Consider the following 21,056-nt stretch of genomic DNA (forward strand, 5'->3'; position numbering starts at 1 on the left):
CGTAAAGAGAGCTTTTGGTACATTGGCCTTTATTAATCAAAGTATTGAGTATAAGAGCTGGAATGTTATGATGAGGTTGTATAAGGCATTGGTGAGGCCGAATCTGGAGTATTGTGTTCAGTTTTGGTCACCAAATTACAGGAAGGATATAAATAAGGTTGAAAGAGTGCAGAGAAGGTTTACAAGGATGTTGCCGGGAATTGAGAAACTCAGTTACAGAGAAAGGTTGAATAGGTTAGGACTTTATTCCCTGGAGCGTAGAAGAATGAGGGGAGATTTGATAGAGGTATATAAAATTATGGTGGGTATGGATAGAGTGAATGCAAGCAGGCTTTTTCCACTGAGGCAAGGGGAGAAAAAAAAAACAGAGGGCATGGGTTAAGGGTGAGGGGGGAAAAGTTTAAAGGGAACATTAGGGGGGCTTCTTCACACAGAGAGTGGTGGGAGTATGGAATGAGCTGCCAGATGAGGTGGTAAATGCGGGTTCTTTTTTAACATTTAAGAATAAATAAATTGGACAGATACATGGATGGGAGGTGTATGGAGGGATATGGTCCGTGTGCAGGTCAGAGGGACTAGGCAGAAAATGGTTCGGCACAGCCAAGAAGGGCCAAAAGGCCTGTTTCCGTGCTGCAGTTTTTCTATGGTTTCTATGCCACTCATAAGGCTGCTTGCCAAGTTCAGAGCCCATGCTATTACAGGAAGTTACTAGCTTGGTTAGGGCATTGGCTGGTTGGAAAGAGGCAGTGAGCGGGAATAAAAGAATCCTTTTCTGGTTGGCTGCCAGTGATTAATGGTGTTCTGCAGGGGTCGGTGCTGGAACCATTTCTTTTTATGCTGTATATCATGATTTAGATGATGGAATAGATAGCTTTGTTTCCATGTTTTCAGATGATACAAAGTTTAGTGGAGGGGCAGTTAGTGTTGAGGAAACAGGAAGTCTGTAGAAGGACATAGACAGATTAGGAGAATGGGCTTAGAAGTGGCAGATGGAATACAGTGTCAGTAAGTGTATGGTCATGCACTTTGGTAGAAGAAATGAAAGGGTTGAATATTTTCTAAATGGAGAGAATATTCAAAAACCTGAGATGCAAAAAGACTTTGGAGACCTTGCGCAGGATTCCTCAAAAGGTTAGTCTGCAGGTAGAGTCTGTGGTGAGGAAGGCAAACACAATATTGGCATTCATTTTGAATGGTCTGGATAGACAAGAACAAGGATGTAACGTTGAGGCTTTAAAAGGCACTTGTAAAGCCTCACTAGGAGTATTTGGGCTCCCTATTTAAGAAAGGATGTGCTAGTATTGGAGAGACTTCAAGGGAGGTTCATGAAAAGGATTCCAGGATTGAAAAGCTTATCATATGAGGAGTGTTTAATGGTTCTGGGCCTGTATCCACTGAAAATCAGGAGAATGAAGGAGGTCTCATTGAAACCTATTGAATGCTGAAAGGTGTCAATAAAGTGAATGTGGAGAGGATGTTTCCTGTGGTGGGGGTGTTTAAGACATGAGGGCACAGCCTCAGAATAGAGGGATGTCCATTTTGAACAAGATGAAGAGGAATTTCTTTAGCCAGAGAGTGGTGAATCTATGGAATCCATTGTCACAGGCAGCTGTGGAGACCACTGAAATAAGACTCACTGATCTATAATGCCAGAGTTAACCCTACTCCATTTTCGAACAAATGAGTAACAGTTGCCACCCTCCAATCATCAGTTACTACTCCTGTGGCCAGAGAAGATACAAAGATCACCAACAAAACACAAGCAGTATCATTCTGAGTTTCCTACAGTAACTTGAGCTCTATTCTGACTTATCCACCTTGATGCTTTTCAGAAGTACTCGTATATCCTCTTTCTTAACATCAACATGTTCAAGCGACTCAGCCTGTTTTACACTGTCCTCACAGCGTCAAGGTCCTTTGCACTGGTGAATACTAAAGCAAGGTTTTCACTAAAATCTCTCATACCTCCTCTGACTCTAGCTATGTGTTTTCTCTGCTATCCCTGATCATGTAATACTGGACCTTCTCCAGTCTTAAGTAGGGTGTTCTAGATATGTATTGACTCAGAAGACTTTCCTGGACAAGTTTCATAAATTGCACACCATCCCAGCCCTTAACACTCTGGGTGGCCATGGTAATACTTGGAAAATTAAAATTTCTCACTAATATTACTCTGTTATTCTTACAGCAATTCCTCTACACACCTTCTGCTCAAGTTCCCATTGACTATTGGATGGTCTATAATACAGCCCCACCAGAATGATCCTCCTCTTCTTGTTTCTAAGTTCTACCTATATGGCCTCATTGGAGGTTTTTCCCAGCAAAATTATATCCAAGTACAGTACTGCTGTACATCCTCACTTATGAAAAGACAACACCCCTCCCTTTACCTATATTGCTATCGCAGGTGTAGCATCAATATCCTGGAATGTGAAGCTGCTAGCCCTACCCTTCTCTCTGTCGTTTTTGTGCTATGGATATAACTCCCCAGTGGTCAGAGCCAATGTATGCTCTGAGTTCATCTGTCTTACCTGTTAAGGCATACACACTGAAATAAATGCAAGAGTATTCTTTGCCCTGCCTTTACTGTGCCCCCAGCTATCCTGATTACTAGGCATGCTCTCTCTGGTTTCTGCTTTATCCGATGACTTGCACTTGCTGAGAGTCCCGTCCCCTACCAATCTAGGGTAAATCCCAAAATTAGGTTAAGACAGCAGCCCCCTCTCTTCAAAGCAACGCTCCATCAAAAGAGCTCTCGCATTCTCAGAGTGAATCTTTGTTTGGCACGTGCTAACTAGACACTGATGGAGAATACAAGCACCTGGGTGGGATGGCAGGTAATTAAGTGAGACTCAGGTGAACAGCGCTTCTCAAGTATCAGCAGAGACAGGTGGTAGGTATTGTTGTGGAAAGTTCATATCCCATTTTTTTTTTAATTTAGAGATACAGCACGGAATGGACCCTTCTGGTCCAATGAGTTCCATCACCCAGCAACCCAAATATTTTTGACCTAGCCTAATCACAGGACAATTTACATGACAAATTAACCTACTAACTGGCATGTCTTTGGACTGCAGGATCTGATTTACTGGTCACTGTTACTGGTCAAGTACAGACATGCCACAGCAAGTTTGCAAAGTGTTGTGCACATTTTTATCTGTACATATCCTTAAAGTAACTCAACAATCCAGCATCCTTCTGAAATAAACAATTGCACCATATTAGAAGCATTGTAGCAGCCTTATGAATAACTCTGAGCCTGCAATTGATGCTGGGGCCTGCAGTCTTTCTACCTTCGATGGTTCTGTCTGCCACAGCAAAGTCGTAGAAATTCATGGTACTTTTGTGCTACCTAACAGTCACTTAATGGTACTGAATCACAAAAGCACCACATTCCCTACTTCTCAGGTCTGCCGAAACAGATAGGAAGTTCTATCAATAAGCAGCTATTCACTTCAAAGGCAGCAATTAATTCCCGTTAAACCCTGCCTTCGCATTCAAGATTAATAAACTGCCAAGACAATTTCTTGATTGGTAGACAAAATTCATGAGCATGGAAGATTGGTGCATTTTAACTGAGTTAATTAAAAAATAAGCAGCTTAATGAATCACTCATTGTTGAGGTCAAATCCAACAGAAAGTTGGAGTAAGTTTTAAACACACCAGATCAGAGTAAAGAACAAAAATGTTATTGACTCCCTCAATGCCACCTTCTCCCAGATAGCTCTGTTCTGTTCGACTAAACCCTGAAACCCAAGATAAACAAATTCATGCTCTATTTACAGAGTCCATAAAAAATATTTATCCCTTTTGGAAGTTTTCATGCCTTATAATTTTACAACATTGAATCACAGTGGATTTAATTTGGCTTTTATGACACTGATCAACAGAAAAGGACTGTTTTGTGTCAAAGTGAAAACAGATCTCTACGAAGTGATCTAAATTAATTACAAATATAAAACACAAAATAATTGATTGCATAAGTATTCACCCCCTTCAAGTCAGTAGATGCACCTTTAGCAGCAATTACAGTCTTGAGTTTGTGTGGATAGGTCTCCATCAGCTTTGCACATCAGGACACTACAATTTTTTCCCCATTCTTCTTTACAAAACTGCTCAAGCTCTGTCAGATTGTATGGGATCATAAGTGAACAATTGTTTTCAAATCCAGCCACAAGTTGTCTGGTCAGTCAAGGACATTAACTTGGTCACTCCAGGACATTAATTTGTTGTTTTTAAGCCATTCCTATGTAGATTTGGCTTTATTCTTGGAGTCATTTTCTTGTTGGATAACAAATCTTCTCCCAAGTCGCAGTTCTCTAGCAGACTGCATCAGGTTTTCCTCCAGAATTTCCCTGTATTTTGCTGCATTCATTTTACCCTCTACCTTCACAACCCTTCCAGGCCCTGCTGCAGTGCAGCATCCCCACAGCATGATGCAGCCACCACCATGCTTTGTGGTAGGGATGGAGTGTTTTTGATGATGTGTGGTGTTCGGCTTATGACAAACATTGTGTTTAGTCTGATAGCCCAAAAGCTCAATTTTGGGTCCATCAGACGATAGAACCTTCTTCCAGCTGACTTCAAAGTCTCCCACATGTTTTCTAGCAAACCTCAGCCAAGATTTCATGTGAGCTTTTTTTCCAACAGTGGTTTTCTCTTTGCCGCTTTCCTATAAAGCTGTGACTGGTGAAACACCCGGGCAACAGTTGTTGTATGCGCAGTTCTTCCTATCTCAGCCAAGAAGCTGGTAATTCCTCCAGAGTTGTCATAGGTCTCTTGGTGGCCTCCCTCATTCGCCCCCTTCTTGCATGGTCACTCAGATTTTGAGGACAGCCTGCGCCAGGCAGATCTAAATCTGTGCCATGCCATATTCTTTCCATTTCTTGATGATTGACCTAACTGTACACCAAGGAATATTCAGTGACTTGGAAATTTTCTTGCATCCATCTCCTAAAGTGCTTTTCAATAACCTTCTCACAGGGTTGCTTGGGGTGTTCTTTTATCTTCATGGTGTAGCTTTTGCCGGGATACTGACTCACCAACAGTTGGACTTGCTTCTTCTCTTGATTTTTAATGGTAGTTGGCCCTCCAACTTAAAGGTGCATTACTGCCACCAACTGGACTAGAGTGTGGTGTTGGGAACTAAAACCCCTTCTAGTTCTTTATCAAATGAAAAGCAAATTACCCCAAAAAGCCCTATAGATTTTAAATAATGAAAGACAATCTTGTGAATTAAAGCCACTTCCATAACTTAGTAAAGTTTTTAAATGAAAACTGTCAACCCCCAAAGCTAGTAGTGCAGCCTGCATTTGCTTTCTTTGAACCTTGTATGTTTCACATTGAAAAAGAATGTGTTCAACTGTCTCATAACGATGACAACACCTACACACTACAGTGATGTTTTCCACACAATACAAGGAATCATCAAGCATGGTGTACCTAATTCTAGATCGAGTCAATATAATTCCATCCCTTCTTGTCTTACGCCTTCTCCCATCAATCCAATAGTTTTATGTATTCTGTAAAGGTGTCTCCCCTCATGCCTAATATCCCACAAGTCTTGCCATAATCCCCTAATTCTTAGCTCCACCAATCCCTCACCTTCTGATTTGCTAAGTGAAAGATCTATATCCACTGATGAACTTTTAACTGCTTTTTTGACCAAACAATCAACCTGCTCATTCCCCTCAATACCTCGATGTGCAGGAACCCATAAGAAGAGGACATGTAGACCAATACTGTGAATATGAAATAAAGTTTGAAGAGCTTCCTGTCACAATGGGGGTGTTGTGAACGGACCCAAATGCAAGACACAGACACTGAAGTACAAGGAACAGGATTTACTAGAGTAGGGACGTGACAGGATACAGACAAGGAGCAGGGACAAGAATGCAGACTTGGGCTAGGACATGGACAAAAAACAGGGAAACTGGACAAGCAACTATGAACTAGGAGCCTGGACTTGGGAAAGCAGGACCAGGACTTGGAACCATGAACTTGGAGCCTGGGCTTGGGACTCCGAGCCAGAGACTGGACAAGGACCCAGCACCTAGGTCTTGCCTCAGGCTCGGACCCCAGAATTAGACAAGGACATGGCATGGCTACAGGACAGAACATGGCTGGGGTCTAGAGTCTTGGGGCTTGCAGGCTGCATGCTGGGGCCTTGGGTCTTGAGCTTGGCCGCAGGATGGGGCATTGGGTCTTGGAATGCGGAGTCTGATAACTCGGAGGCTGGAGCTCGGAGACAGACTGGGAACTGTACATCAGCAGAGAGCCAGGACTTATCCATCAAAAAGCCGGGACTCATCTTTAACTCAACCCTACCATAAGACTGGACAGTACATAGACATAGAGCCGGGACTCATCCATAGACAAGCCGGGATTCAACTTTATCTCCACACCAAGGTGGGACAGGTCCACCTGTTGGGTAACAGCAGAAGGGCCAGACTTACCCAACAGAGGCAAAGACAAGACAAGACAAGACAGGTCCCCCTGCAGGGCAACGGTAGAACAGCCTGACTTACCTCACGGAGGCGAGGACAAGACAAGACAGATCCCCCCACAGGGCTACAGCAAAACAGCTTGACTTATCTCACAGAGGAAAGGACAAGACAAGACAGGAACCTCCCGCAGGGCAATGGCAGAACAGCCTGACTTACCCCACGGAAGCGAGGACAAGACAAGACAGGTCCCCCTGCAGGGCAATGGCAGAACAGCTTGACTTATCTCACAGAGGCAAGGACAAGAAGAGACAAACACCAAAGAACGACAGACAGTTCCATCTCTGCTTCGGGGTAGCTTCGAGTCTCAGTTCCAGCCAGCAACCTCAGCTGGCTATGGAAACAGCCGGATCCCTACCTAGCTTGGAGTGGCTGGCAGCCACTCAGTTGGCCCGGGAAACAGCCGAATCCATACCGCAAAGACAGCTCCGCCCACCAACAGCAAGGCTCCATGAAGCGATGGTTCTCCAACACAGCCTAAAGATGGCAAGTGGTCGCTCTAGCCTTCCACCAGCAGGTTGCTCCCAGGAAATCTTGACAAGACAAACCAGCAGCCCACAGTCATCCCCAAGGTTACTTATATTTCAAGCCGTAAGATGGGAATCAGGTGCCTATGATTAACTCAACCAAAACAAGAGACAGCAACACACATAAAAGTTGCTGGTGAACACAGCAGGCCAGGCAGCATCTCTAGGAAGAGGTGCAGTCGACGTTTCAGGCCGAGACCCTTCGTCAGGACTAACTGAAGGAAGAGTGAGTAAGGGTTTCAAATGTGTGTTGCTTGAATTTCCAGCATCTGCAGAATTCCTGTTGTTTGCGTTTTCAAAACAAGAGACGGCTGGAAGACCCGGAGTCCTGAGTACACGGACTGGACTGTGAACTGGAATGCGGACCTCACGGACCGGACCATGACACTTCCAACAGTAAATCAGACCTACTGCAGGAACAACCTCTTTTAAGACAAGTCAAAATCGAAAAATAATCTGCACAAATTATAGCTTTGCAAGGACAGATTTCCTCCACCATTGTAAGCCCAAATTGATGGCAATCAGTTCTGCAGTATACATTGATAAATAGTTAGTAAGAGGTTTCTTTATTGTTACCTGTAATTCAGGTACAAGAACAGCCACACCAACATTTCTCGTTAAATTATCTTTTGATCTATCAGTAAAAATGGTTCACATATCACAATAATTTTCCTTAACATACTGATGAACCAACAGGCTCTCAGGGATATCAGAATTCTTTGATTTCATTAAATCATGCAACCTAAAATCAACTAAGGCCATTGGGAAAAAAAACCATGGTGGGGTTACCAAAAAAGCAACAGTGGGACAAATTACATAGTCCAGCAAACTCATGTTCCTAGTATGATGAGAACCCAGCCACCCAAAACTAAAAACACTACCTGTGATGTTCCCAATCATCGTCCAAGACACTTTTAACAGGGTGATCATTCCTCTACCCCCTCAACTTAACCCAGCACGTTAACAACAATTTTATCCTCTGCAGCTCTGAAACAGGAGATGACCTTACTGCACCACAGCACTGCCTCAGAGCCTGAACTTGTACCACATCCAAACATTTTACATTTGAAGATGAAGCTCATCCATAAGCCACACAGCCATAATCAAGTACCGATCTAATGAAACAAATATATATAGTCAACAGAGATTTTCGTGCAGCGCTCCAAGAACACCTACATAAGCACCCAAGGATACTTAATGCCCCTTTATACTTGTCAATTATCCTACTGATATGGTGCTTCCATGTCAGTGTATTATCCAGCCATATGCCAAGAAACCTTACCACTGACACTTCTTCAAGAGTTTGACTATATCCTTTCAAATTAAGTGCAGGTCTATTGATCCTCTTTGTAAAACATACATCTTGAGTTTTTCTTCTGAAAGCTCAAAACCCCATTTATCTGTCCACTGTTTGACCTTATTTAATCGCTAATTACATCCTATATACAGTTAAATTGAATTTTTCCTCTGATCCATAAAGCTCCATCATCTGCAAAAAGTGATTTAACCACCCCAGTACCCATCTCAGAGAAAATATCATTAATCATAATATTAGACAATAAAGGGCTGCAAATACAGCCTTGTGGAATCCCATTCTCCATCCCACAAAAGCCAGACCATTCCTTTCCTACCCTTACCTGCGTAGACCGTCCAAATAAAATACTCAGAAAATAATTATATAGCCTTCTTCCCAACCCTAATTTCCATAATTTAATCAAAATATCCTCCCTCCGTAACATATCAAATGCTTTTTCTATATCAAAAACACTGCTTCTTCATTTACCTGTGCTTTCTTGATATCTTCTTCCAAACATAAAACTGAATCCAATGTCATTCTACCCTTCCAAAATCCGCTCTGATAAAACACTATATCACTTATTTTTTCCAAAATATAACTCAATCACTCTATTACCATACATTCCATAAGTTTACACAAATTGGACATTAATGATATTGGTCTATCACTAGAAGGATCCAACGGGGTTTTTCAGGTTTTAGAATAGGCACTACTACTGCCATTTTCCATGAGGAGGGAAGATGGCCTAAACTCTAGATATAATTCAAAAATTTTAATATTATCTTAAGAATGTTGTCAGCCATTTAGAGAGAGCATAAACATACAATAACATATATCATCCTTTCATGGAGCTGTCTGACCTGTACTATTAATAGCTTTCTTAAATTTACACAAAGAAAACTCTACATCACCAATACTATCAATGCTATAGATAGCTTCCAACACATCAGGGTACTCACATTCTGTTCTCTGATTGATAATACTTTATCAATGTTTGGTTTAACTTTTTGCACAGCCTCTGCATAAGACATGCTTAACTGTACTTTAGCCAGCTGAACTTCAACTGCCTTCTTAAACACTCCACATCCTCTATAAGCTGCACAATGTTCTCCTCCGCAATTACAATTAAAATTTACACCTTCACAATCTTCACATTTATGTTCTCCACCACCATACTACATGTATGTTTCTCACAATGTACTGCCTCAACATGCCCAAACCTCTGACATTTGTAACATCTACATGGGGTTGGAATATAAGCTCAAACAATATAACTAACATACCCCAAACTAACTTTTTCAGTGAGCTTCACTTCATCAAAACATACCTTTATTGATAAACTATCCATTCTATCCCCATTTCTGACCACTTGAAATTTCTTTACCTCCTTAACCCTTGCCTCCCAAGAAATGAGATTTAATCTCTTCTGTCGAAATCTCCACCAGAACACCCATTATACCATCCCTAATACCTCTATTTTCATTAGACAACATTGATACTATCTTTTTGCCAAGTAAAATCTTCAATCAGAATGGCATTTCACACTGCTTTTTATCCTTACAAACAGTTAACACCTTCCCTCCTCTTAAAATACGATCACATTCCCTACGGTCGACTTTAAATCTGTAGTTAATTTAATGGGATTGATAGAGGGCGACTGTTCCAGGTCAAATTTAAACAATACCTTGAAGTCCTCTTTCTTTTTTTAAAAAATATCTAGCCCTTCCTTTCCATCACTTGAAATCATTCCAATATTATATTTTTTTCCATTCTCCAGATCTGGATTCAACTTCATTCCAACCTCCCCCCCACCAACTCACCCTCACCCAGATCTTCCATTTGCGGTTCCTTTTCCAGATCCTCCCCCTACCTGAACCTACACTATTTCCCAATATCCCCACATCATACACAGCCAGCACCACCAACTACCACTCCTGCAGCCAAGCCAAAATTTTGAGCCAACTACAGCAGTTGGATCTTCTCGATACAGGTATATTTTCACCACAATCAATTGAAACACTTCGACTGCACGCAGGTTATCTCAATTTAATTACGTGACTTCTAAAATCAATTGGCTGCACCAGTGATGATTTGGTGTGTCATATTAAAGGGTATAAATACTTATGCAATTAAATATTTTGTGTTTTATATTTGTAATTAAATTAGATCACTTTGTAGAGATTTGTTTTCACTTTGACACGATGGAGTCCTTTTCTGTTGATCAGTGCCAAAAAAGCCAAATTAAATCCACTGTGATTAAATGTTGTAAAACAATAATACATGAAAATTCCAAGGGGAGTGCATACTTTTTAAAGGCACTGTATATAAACTGGTCCATTTCAAACAAGCTTTGTGGTGGCTCAACCTTCCAATCACTTCCTCCAGAAACTTGTATTCCTATTCGGTTTCCATGGCAATATCATCATCATTTTGAAAGCAGAATCATCTTTAGATCCCTTGCAGCATTTAGTCTATCAGTACTCAACTTTAGCTTCATGTGGTAGGTCAATGTGTTTGTCTGCATTAGGGGCCAAGTTGCTTTGCTCCTCAGATCCATGTGTGTGTGCATGGAATTGGTCTCAGTTTACTAAAATATTGTGAGCCTATTAATTCTGCAAGCAAATCCTGAGGGGGTGGGGTGGGAAGCAGCTTCTGCTAATCATCAGCAATTCTGTTTAGGGTGGCTTAGTTGACGCCCCAGTCACACGGCTTTTTCTGTGTTGGGACCCATCACAAATCAGGTTGCCCAATTGCAATATTAGACCTTCACCAACACCCTGTTCATTTATAACTTATCCACCAGAGAATTAAGGGCATATGGAATCAGCCTACAATAAAGGAGCTTGGCCTCCAAACTGATGTGAGTGTGGCTCTCGTACCCAACAATCCCGCAGTGAAATGGTGTTCATATTACATACAATGCTCCATGTTGTATTGTACCAATGGTACAGACCCACCAAGACAGTATGCAGTTCCTTGCCAGCCATCTCTGGGAATTGTCCACAGTAAATCACCGCTTTCTCACCAAGTCCTTGTATTGGATAAGCACAGATTCCCAGTGGAGTTACATTTCTTCATTAATGCTGCATCCCATGTTGTTGGTTGTCTGTCGTTTCCGACCATGACACGTGCCCGTGCAGCTCATCAATCCTGCATTCTGCAGTGGCTCTGCAGTCCGATTCTAGAAAAGCATGAGGTTTGACAGTGAGGGCAGGAAACTGTCCGGCCGCTGTAGGAGCTGCTGATGTGGCTATTCTTCTCCTCTCTCGCGCAGCGACCAGTTCTGCACGGCCACAATTCTTGAATTTTTTGGAGGCTTGTCTTGCCAGGGCATGCCATCCAGTCTGGTCCTGAGCACTCCACTCAAGGTGAACAGTCCGGTCCTAAACACTCCACTCAAGGTGCTTTGGTGCAACGTCAGCATGTGGGGGTTGGCTTTCACACAGTCCTGGAACCCCTTACCACCTGTCTCCTCTTCCTTGCAACAGCTCTCCGTATAGCAATTGTTTGGCTATTCTGGAATCCGCCATGCGTACAACATGTCCTGTCGAGCGAAGTTGAGCTTGCAGGATCATTGCTTATATGTTTATGCTCTCTGCTCTTTTGAGGACCTCCAGGTTGGTGACATGTCCTGCCAGTGGATGCCCAGGATTGATCTCAGGCTATGTGTATGGAAGGCTTCCAGCATTTTAAGGTACCTTCTGCATATGGTCCGGTGTCACAACCATATAATAGACTACTAAGGACGACCGCTTTGTACACCTTGAGTTTCATGGCTTTTCAGATGTTACGTTGGTTCAGTACATGTGAACGCAAGCGCCAAGGGTTTGACTGGCCCTGCCAATTCTAGCACTGACTTCTTTGTCTAGGGAGCCATTACTAGAAATGACACTTCTGAGGTACTTATGTTCCTCCGCTGTTCTAAGCTGTGTACCTTCGACGCAGATGTATGGGGCGGGGCGCGTAGACATCGGGCCGGGTTGGAACAAGACCTCTGACTTTTGTAGTCTGATGGCGAGGCTAAACAGATGAGTGGACTCCGCAAACCTGTCAACAAGCAGCTGAAGATCAGCTTCTGTGTGGACCAAGAGGGTACAATCATCAGCTGCATCCCATAAGCAAGTGATATTACCCATATGAACTAATTGTCACTTATTTCAACCGTGAATTTATAGTCCTGCCAAAGATGAGTAACACTTCTTCAAAAATGCTATTAATTAATCAGAGTGTCCAGTTTGCTTACAACATCCCAGATTCTGGAGTCCCCCTCGAACTTTCTTTTGACGAATTTTTCTCACCAATCGACCGCACAAAATCTCATCACATCCAATCTAAAAGAATTCTGAATTGATCATTTTGTCAGTGTCTTTAGTCTGAAAGCATGATCAGTAACCATTTCTCTTGGTCCCCAGTCAAATATACCAAAAGTCTAACTTGTAAAAATTTCAGGTGATGGATTAAGATGGCCCCTTAGCATTTTTAAAGTATCCTCATAAGAAGGATTCTCTACAATTCATGACATAAACAGATTCATAAGCATTTTGTACACCTCCGACAGCATTGCCTTTCTTTTTTTTACAAATGACTATGCACTATATTGTCTATCCTCTCCTATGATTTCAAAAATACCACTTGCTCTTTGGAACATCTTCACCCTATTAAGCAACAGCTGCAACCTTTATTGTACTTCCAGCTTCCCAAAATATACACTGATCTCTGCCTGGTTTATCTTCCTGTCAGCGAATCCCATTCTCTTTATACTAATTACTTCCTCACTACTTCCTCAGCAACGATATCCAAATTATGTCACAGTGTGACGTCAATAGGTTCTTCTGGTAAGATGATGATGTGTGTGAATGCAGTGGCCTCTCGGGGGCCAACAAAAGGTGTTTTTTCTTTCCTTTTAAAATGTGTTTTTTATGATCCAAACACAATCTACTCCAAGAACTTCGGGTACTGCAGAGCTACTCCATCAGTGTTCAGGGTAGCTGGACTTGTGTTGGCGATGGCACCAGCCGAGATGTCGAAGGGGTTGGCCAAAGTGTCAAAGGAGCTAGATGGGATGTTGGAAGAGGCAGTTGAAATATCGAAGGAGCCAGTCAGGATATCAGAGGAGCCCACCAATGTGTCGGAGGAGCCGGTTTGGGTGCAGAGCTGACATGGCTGCAGACCATGTTGCTGGCTGCTCGGAAGCATCAGAGATGGCATGGTATAACCATGGAAGATTGTCTCAGACGCTTCATTTGCGATCGCAGGACTCTTTTGGACTGTGATAATGTAAGTTTCCGCAGGCCTGTTACCCTTGTCTGGCAGGGGGACGGTCAACATGGGACCTGTGTAGCAATATTTGTAGTGAGAACTAGGCCTCAAGCCTGGGCTTGCCTGCTGCTGCAGACCAGGTGAGTGAAGCGTCAGTGTGGAGTCAGCACTCAACTGGGGCCTGGTGTCTCCTGTTGGTGCTGTCCTCCTGTATTCGAGTGGTGGAATGGTAGGCTGGATTGCATTCATTTATGCACTGCCATCGATTGTCAGACATTGTCACCTAGGGTCTTGGACTATATTTTTTTTAAGTGAATACGCTTCTTTGCTTGATATTTTGAATTATGTTACCCATTATTTTTGAAAGTTTGCTTACTATTTTGAATGTTTTTCATCCTGGCCCCAGAGGAACACTGTCTCAATCAGCTCTATCTATGTATGGTTTGAATGTCAATTAAACTTGATTTGATTTGATTTTTCTCAATCACTGTTCATTAAGACAAGTAAAAAGGATTGAATTTTGAGCCACTATCAAAGGTGAACAACACTTAAGCAAATGCAGTGATTGGCACAAGAATGTATAAACATTACACCACATAATACATAAAACCCTTAGCATACTCAATGTATATTACACTCTGGGTGACACTTGCAAACTGAAACACTTGAACCCTGAGCTTTCAGTTAAATCCGAGGATACGAATGATTGGCTAGACCAGAAAGCATGAAATCCAGGATGAGATTGCAAATTGGAAACAAACTTGGCTTGGTCATATATGGGAGTGGAGAGTTGTTTCTCAGAATAGAGACCTACAAGCAGCGGAGTGGAGCAAGGATTGGTACTGATGTTAGTCCTGTTCATTATAACTACTAATGAGATGGAAGACAATGTAGTTAACATTGTTAGTAAATTTGTAGATGTCAACAAAATTGGTGGTGTGGTCTTGTCAACTGCAAAAGTGAGCAACAGAAAGGCTGACGAATTTTAATTCAGATATATGTGCAGTGATACAGTTTAGGAAGTTAAGTCAAGCCAAATAGAAAGTGAATGCCAAGTTACTTTGGACATTGAACTTTGAAGGCATACGAAGTGAATAGAAATGACCTGGGAAGTGTTACTGAACAGAAATAACCTTGTGATACAAATGCACTTTCCTAAAGTGGCAATACAGGTAGATAAAGAAGAGAAGGCATACAGTATACTTGCCTTCCTCAGTCAAAGCACTGAGAATAGGATTTGGGATATGATGTTACTATTATTCAAAATATTGAATATTGAATAGGCTGCATGGAAGTACTGCATACGGTTCTGGTTGCCACACGACCAGAGGAATGTGATTAAGCTGGTGAAAGTGCAGGTTTAGAGGAATATTGCTTGGATTAGACTGCATGGGTTACAAGGAGAGATTGGATATGGTGCGACTGTTTTCTCTTCTGGAGAGAAGGAGACTGGTGGAGGTGTATAGAGTTATGAGAGCATAGACAGAGCAGATGGCTACAGTCTTTTTTAGAGGGTAGGGGAACCTGAGACTGCAGGGCTTACATTTAAGATGAAAAGAGGTAAGATTTAAAGTGGACCTAAAAGGCAAATTTTTCACAATGTCCTCCAGATAGAAGGAGCTGCTTTAGGAAGTAGTTGAGCCAGGTATGATTACAACATTTCAAAGACATAAATAAGAAACGTTTAAAGATATATATGTCTAACCCATACAAATATGCCTGGCATAGAAAGGCATCTTAGTTGGCATGGACAAATTGAGCCAAATGGCCTGTTTCCATGCAGAAGCTATGACCCTATAAACTCAATCTAAGATACTTTTAAAAGTAACCAAAGTAGAATCAGAATAAGAAACAGAACCAGAACCAGTTTTAATATCGCCGACATGAAGTTCGTTGAATTTGCGGAAATAGTACAATGATAGTAGAGAAAAACTGTGAATTACTGTAAGTATATATATATATTAAATAGTTCAATTAAATAGTAGAGGCAAAATAGAAATAGAAAAGTAATGAGGTAGTGTTCATGGATTTAATATCTATTCAGAAAATGAATGGTGGAGGGGAAGAAGCTGTTCCTGAATCGTAGAGTGTGTGCCTTCAAACTTCTGTACATCCTTCCTGATGGTAGCAATGAGAACAAGGCATGACCTGGATGATGGGCCCTTAATGATGGATGCCGTCTTTTTGTGGCATTGCTCCTTGAAGATGTCCTAGATGCTACGGAGACTAGTGCTCATGATGGAGCTGAGTAAGTTTACAACTCTCTACAGCTTACCTCGATCCTGTGCAGTAGCCCGTCTCCCCCTCACCCTCGTATCAGATGGTGATGCAGCCAGTCAGAATGCTCTCCATGATACGTTTGTAGAACTTTTCAAGTGTTTTCGGTGACATACCATATCTACTCAAGCTCCTAAAGAAATATAGCTACTGCTGTGCCTTCTCAATAGCTGCATCGATATGTTGGGTCCAGGTTAGATCCTCAGAGATATTGACACCCAGGAACTTGAAAATGCTCACTCTAGGACTGGTGTGTCTTCCTTCATCTTACCCGTTCTGAAGTGTAATTGCAATTCCTTGACTTCTGATTATCTTAGACATCCATTATTGTAAAATGAGAACAGCAGCTCCTTCCCGTAAGACTTGAAAGTAATGGCCTGCACTTCACAATGTACCTGCTCAGCAATCTTCATTGAAAATCACTTCCTTGGAAGTTTTTTTTTACAATTCAATCTTAAACTTCAAGTCGGTCTCCTCGGAACACTTTAGCTGCATGTGATTGAAATATAGTGCAGCTTAAATCGAGTCTTGCAACCATTCAAGATGAAGAGTGTGAGAAGAACTTGTCATTTAACTCACAGTCTTTAACTTCACTTAAAATTATTTCGGATATTTCTTTTGAAAGCTTCAATTTCAGCGATGTCCTGGAGACTTTCAATCAAGGTCAAACTGTCTGTTCTTTCTGAGATGTTCACTGGTAGATACCATGAGCATCCTGCTAGAGGAAAGGAGATATAGATTTAGAATGACTTGAGGGGAAACCCGAAACCAGATAATCCAAAGAAATCCAAGTTCATTGGGATTTGTGTCACACTTACAAGAAAGTCCGTAAGTTCTTCACTTTTATGTCATGCACTCTGTGCCTCTGGTGTAGTAACCGGTAGAGATGGTAAGGCGTATGTATTGCCACTCAATGTCATGGAAAGTCCTGCACACTTCCTCCAGGATTTTCATCTGGGAGCGAGTGGCCAGTTAAAAGCCCACAGTCCTGAAAACCTGACCCAATGCCGAGACAGAAAATGTGCACTGACATCACAACCATCTTCATCCCAGTCTTTTCCCTCACACACCTCCTTCATAACCCATGACCTATGTCCGTTACCTGGATGTTTTTCTACTGCTCACTTCTCCATTGCAGTTTGAACACAGCATGTTAGTTCTAGTTTATCTCATATGGTGTGCTCTTGATAAGAACATCAATTCACCCACCGCACACCAACAGTTCATTGCACCATTGTGGGAGGTTGAGAGCAGAGTGTGAAGAGGCAGCCATCGATCCCTGACGGCAGAATGCAAACCCATGTTCGGCTCTATTTCTCTGCACTGATTAAAGTGTCCAGCTAAACGATGAGAGTATAAAACGAACAGATGCTTGGCACCGTCTCCTTGCATTTGACCGATCTCCCTCTCGCTGCTCCCAGCAGAAGGTGCAAGGAATCTTGTGGCCTATGCTGCAAGTTCCATCCCTCGGCAGCTCTGTACCCATGGACTCACTCTTGAGGGACTCTGCAGCTCCTATTCCATGTGTTTTCGTCTACCCTACTTTTTAGTATTTGCATGATTTGATTGAGGTGCTATGCATGGAACTGACTCTGTGGCTGTGCTGAGCTGACTGACTCAATGGCTCTGGCTCATGGAACATATTGGGGACTCTGTGGTTTGATATTTAATGTTCTGTGCATTATTCTGTTGCCTTTCACTGCTTGAACGATTTATTCTTTTTTTTAAGCGATGCGCATTTGATGATCTTTGTTGTGTGGGCTTCCTCTTTAAACACATTCTCTGATGTTTCTTTGTTCTGTAATTGCCTGTGGGAAGGCAAATATCAGGGTTGTAACCTGTATACATACTTTGAGACTAAATATACTCTGGACTTGAATTTTCATATAAAATACAAGCAGATAACTTATCGTAAAGCGGCAATGAAAAGACAATTAAACTGCCTAATACAAGAATTTTAAAAAATCAGATCCCACGTTGTGCGTGACATGAGTGTTGCTTTTCACGTTAGGATTGAATGCCACCTAATACCTTATATTATCCCCATCTTCACCCCCTAACTAAGGCAGCAAAATAAACGGTGCCACAAGAAAATCAAAGTTCAATCCAGGGACAGCACGAGAGCGAAGCTGTTCGTGCTGCCACCTCAGAGCACGAGCAGCCCAGGATCAATCCTGACGACAGCCTGTGTACAGTTTATACATCCACCCTGTGACAGTGAGGTTTCCTCCCACTTCATCAAAACATGTGTGTTTATAAGTTAAGATACCATTCTGAATTACCCCTAGTGTCTAGGTGAGTGGTAGAATCTAGATCATAAAACAGCACAGCTCAGGACTAGGCCTGTATGCCCACAGTATTGTGCCGAACTAATTAAACTAGTAATTAAAAGCTTAATAAAAGTGTCTCATCTGCACAGACAAGTTCATATCCCTCAATTGACTGCCTATTCATGTGCCTAACCAAGAGCCTCTCAAGCACCCACAACTGCCTGTTGTAATAAATTCCGCAAATTCAGCACCCTCTGGCTAGAGAAATTTGTCCACATCTCTGTATTAAAAGGACGCCTCTCAATCTGGAGACTGTGCCCTCCTGTCCTAGAGTTTGCCCACTATCTAGGCATTTCAACATTCAAAAGGTTTCAATGAGAACCCCCACTTCCTTCTAAATTGCAATGAGTACAGACCCAGAGCTATCAAACATTCTTTGTATAATAAGCATTTCATTCTCAGAATCATCCTTGTGAAACTCCTCTGAACCTCTCCAATGCCAGCACAACTTTTGTTAGATGAGGTGGCCAGAACTGTTCACAATACTCAAGGTGAGGTCTCACCAGTCCCTTATAAAGTCTCAGCATCACATCCCTGCTCTTGCATTCTAGACCTCTTGAAATGAATGCTAACATTGCATTTGCCTTCCTCATCACCAACTCTAACTGCAAGTTAATCTTCAGGGTGTTCTGCACAAGGACTCTCAGTCCCATTGCATCTCAGATCTTCGGATATTCAACCCATTTAGAAAATAGTCTGCGCATTTATTTCTTGTACCAAAGTGCAGGACCTTGTATTTTCCAACATTCATTTGCCACTTTCTTACCCATTCTCCTAATCTGTCTCAGTCCTTCTGCAGCTTACCTGTTTCCTCAACACGACCTGTCCCTCCATCAATTTTCGTATCATCTGAAAACTTGGCCATTTATTCCATCATCTAAATCATTTATATACCACATTTTCTAGCGGTCCTATATCCAATCTCTCTTTTACTTTATACATTCTTGAAAAAGCCTTTACTACCCACATTGATATTGTTTGCTAGCTTGCTTTTATATTTCATCTCTTCCCTCCTAACAATTCTTTTAGTTGCTCTCTGTGGGTTTTTAAAAGCTTCCCAATCCTCTGTCTTACCACTAATTTTTGCGCTGTTGTATGCCTTCTCTTCTACTTTTACATTAGCTTTGACTTCCCTTGTCAACCATGGCTGTGTATTTTACTTCAAGTTAAGTGAAGCTATCCCCTTTGGTTCAAGAGCCTGATGGTTGAGGGGTAATAACTGTTCCTGAACCTGCTGATATAAGTCTTGAGGCTCCTGTACCTCCTTCCTGATGGCAGCAGCGAGAAGAGAGCAAGCCTTGGGTGGTGGGGGTCTCTGAGGATGGATGTTGTTTGTCTGCAACAGCATTTCATGTAGATGTGCTCAATGGTGGGGAGGGCTTTATCAATGATGGACTGGGCCATTTCCACAACTTTTTGTGCGATTCAAGGACATTGGTATTTTCATACCAGGCTGTAATGCAGCCAGTCAATATACTCTCCACTACACATCAATAGAAGTTTGCCAAAGTTTTAGATGTCATGCCAAATCTTCGTAAACCCTAAGGAAGTAAAGGCGCTGAAACAAACCCGGGTCATTGGCTCTGTAAAGCATTGCACTAAGTACTACACCACCGTGTTGCACCCTGGAAATTATAAGTACGTGTTGGAAAGCTTCAGTAAAGAATCACAATCTAACCATCATTTTGAAGCATCAGATCTACATGTACCTTTCAATCAGCTATTCATGATCCATTCATTTGAAGAGTGCAAAATCATGTTAATGCAGAAAACACTTAAAAGCATTGAAAAAGATAACACATTGCACAGTAATATAATTTTTGCGGAAGATTTTTTTCAATGAGCAAAGAAATCGAGAAAAGTAAATAGGATTACAAAACAGGTCATCCATAATCCAACTCAATGCCCACAGCCAGTAATAGAAAAGAGGATAACAAAGTTTTTTTTCAATTATATAAAGAGTAAAAGAGAGGCAAGAATGGAATCAGAATCAGAATCTGTTTTAGTAAAGTGGCAGATGTCATGAAATTTGTTGTTTTGCTTTTGCAGTACATTGCAATGCATAATAATAAAAACAATAAATTATAACTATATATATATGTATGTAAATATATATATATTAAAATAAGTAGTGCAAAGAGATAGGAGAAAGAAATAAAGGTGGTGTTCGTGGGTTTATTGTCCATTCATAAATCTGATGGTGGAGGGGAAAAAGCTGTTCCTGAAAAGTTGAGTGTGCTGTCAGTCTACTGTACCTTCTCCTTGATGATAGCGTGAGAATACTGTCTGTCCTGAGTGATAGGGGTCCTTAAAGATGGATACCCTGTTCTGAGGCATCACCTTTAAAAGGTGTCCTTGATGCTGGGGAGGCTAGTGCCCATGATAGAACTGGCTGATATGTTAGCCAAGGATAGATCTTCAGAGATGTTGACATCCAGGAGTTTAAAACTGCTCATCCTGTCCAGTTCTGACGCTTCTTTGAAGACTGGCGTGTGTTCCCTCAACTTCCCCTTGTCAAAAAATTCCTTGTTTTTTCTGACATTGAGTGCAAAATTGTTGTAACACTACTCAACAAGCTGACTCCTTGTATGCCTCCTGTCTGCCTCCTTGTAACCATCTGAAATTCTGCCAGCAATAGTTGTTTCATTAGCGAATGTATGGATGGCATTCTAGCTGTGCCTATCCACACAGTCATGAGTGTAAAGGAATTAGAGCAGTGGGCTAAGCATACATTCTTGAGGTGGCCAGTGTTGGTTGTCAGAAAGGAGGAGATGTATTTCTGTCCACACAGACTGTGGTCTTCTGATGAGGATCCAGTTTCAGAGGAAGGTACAGAGGCCCAGGATGTGGGTCTTGTTGATCA

Source organism: Mobula hypostoma, chromosome 2, assembly GCF_963921235.1.
Source record: "Mobula hypostoma chromosome 2, sMobHyp1.1, whole genome shotgun sequence".
Classification (NCBI taxonomy): domain Eukaryota; kingdom Metazoa; phylum Chordata; class Chondrichthyes; order Myliobatiformes; family Myliobatidae; genus Mobula; species Mobula hypostoma.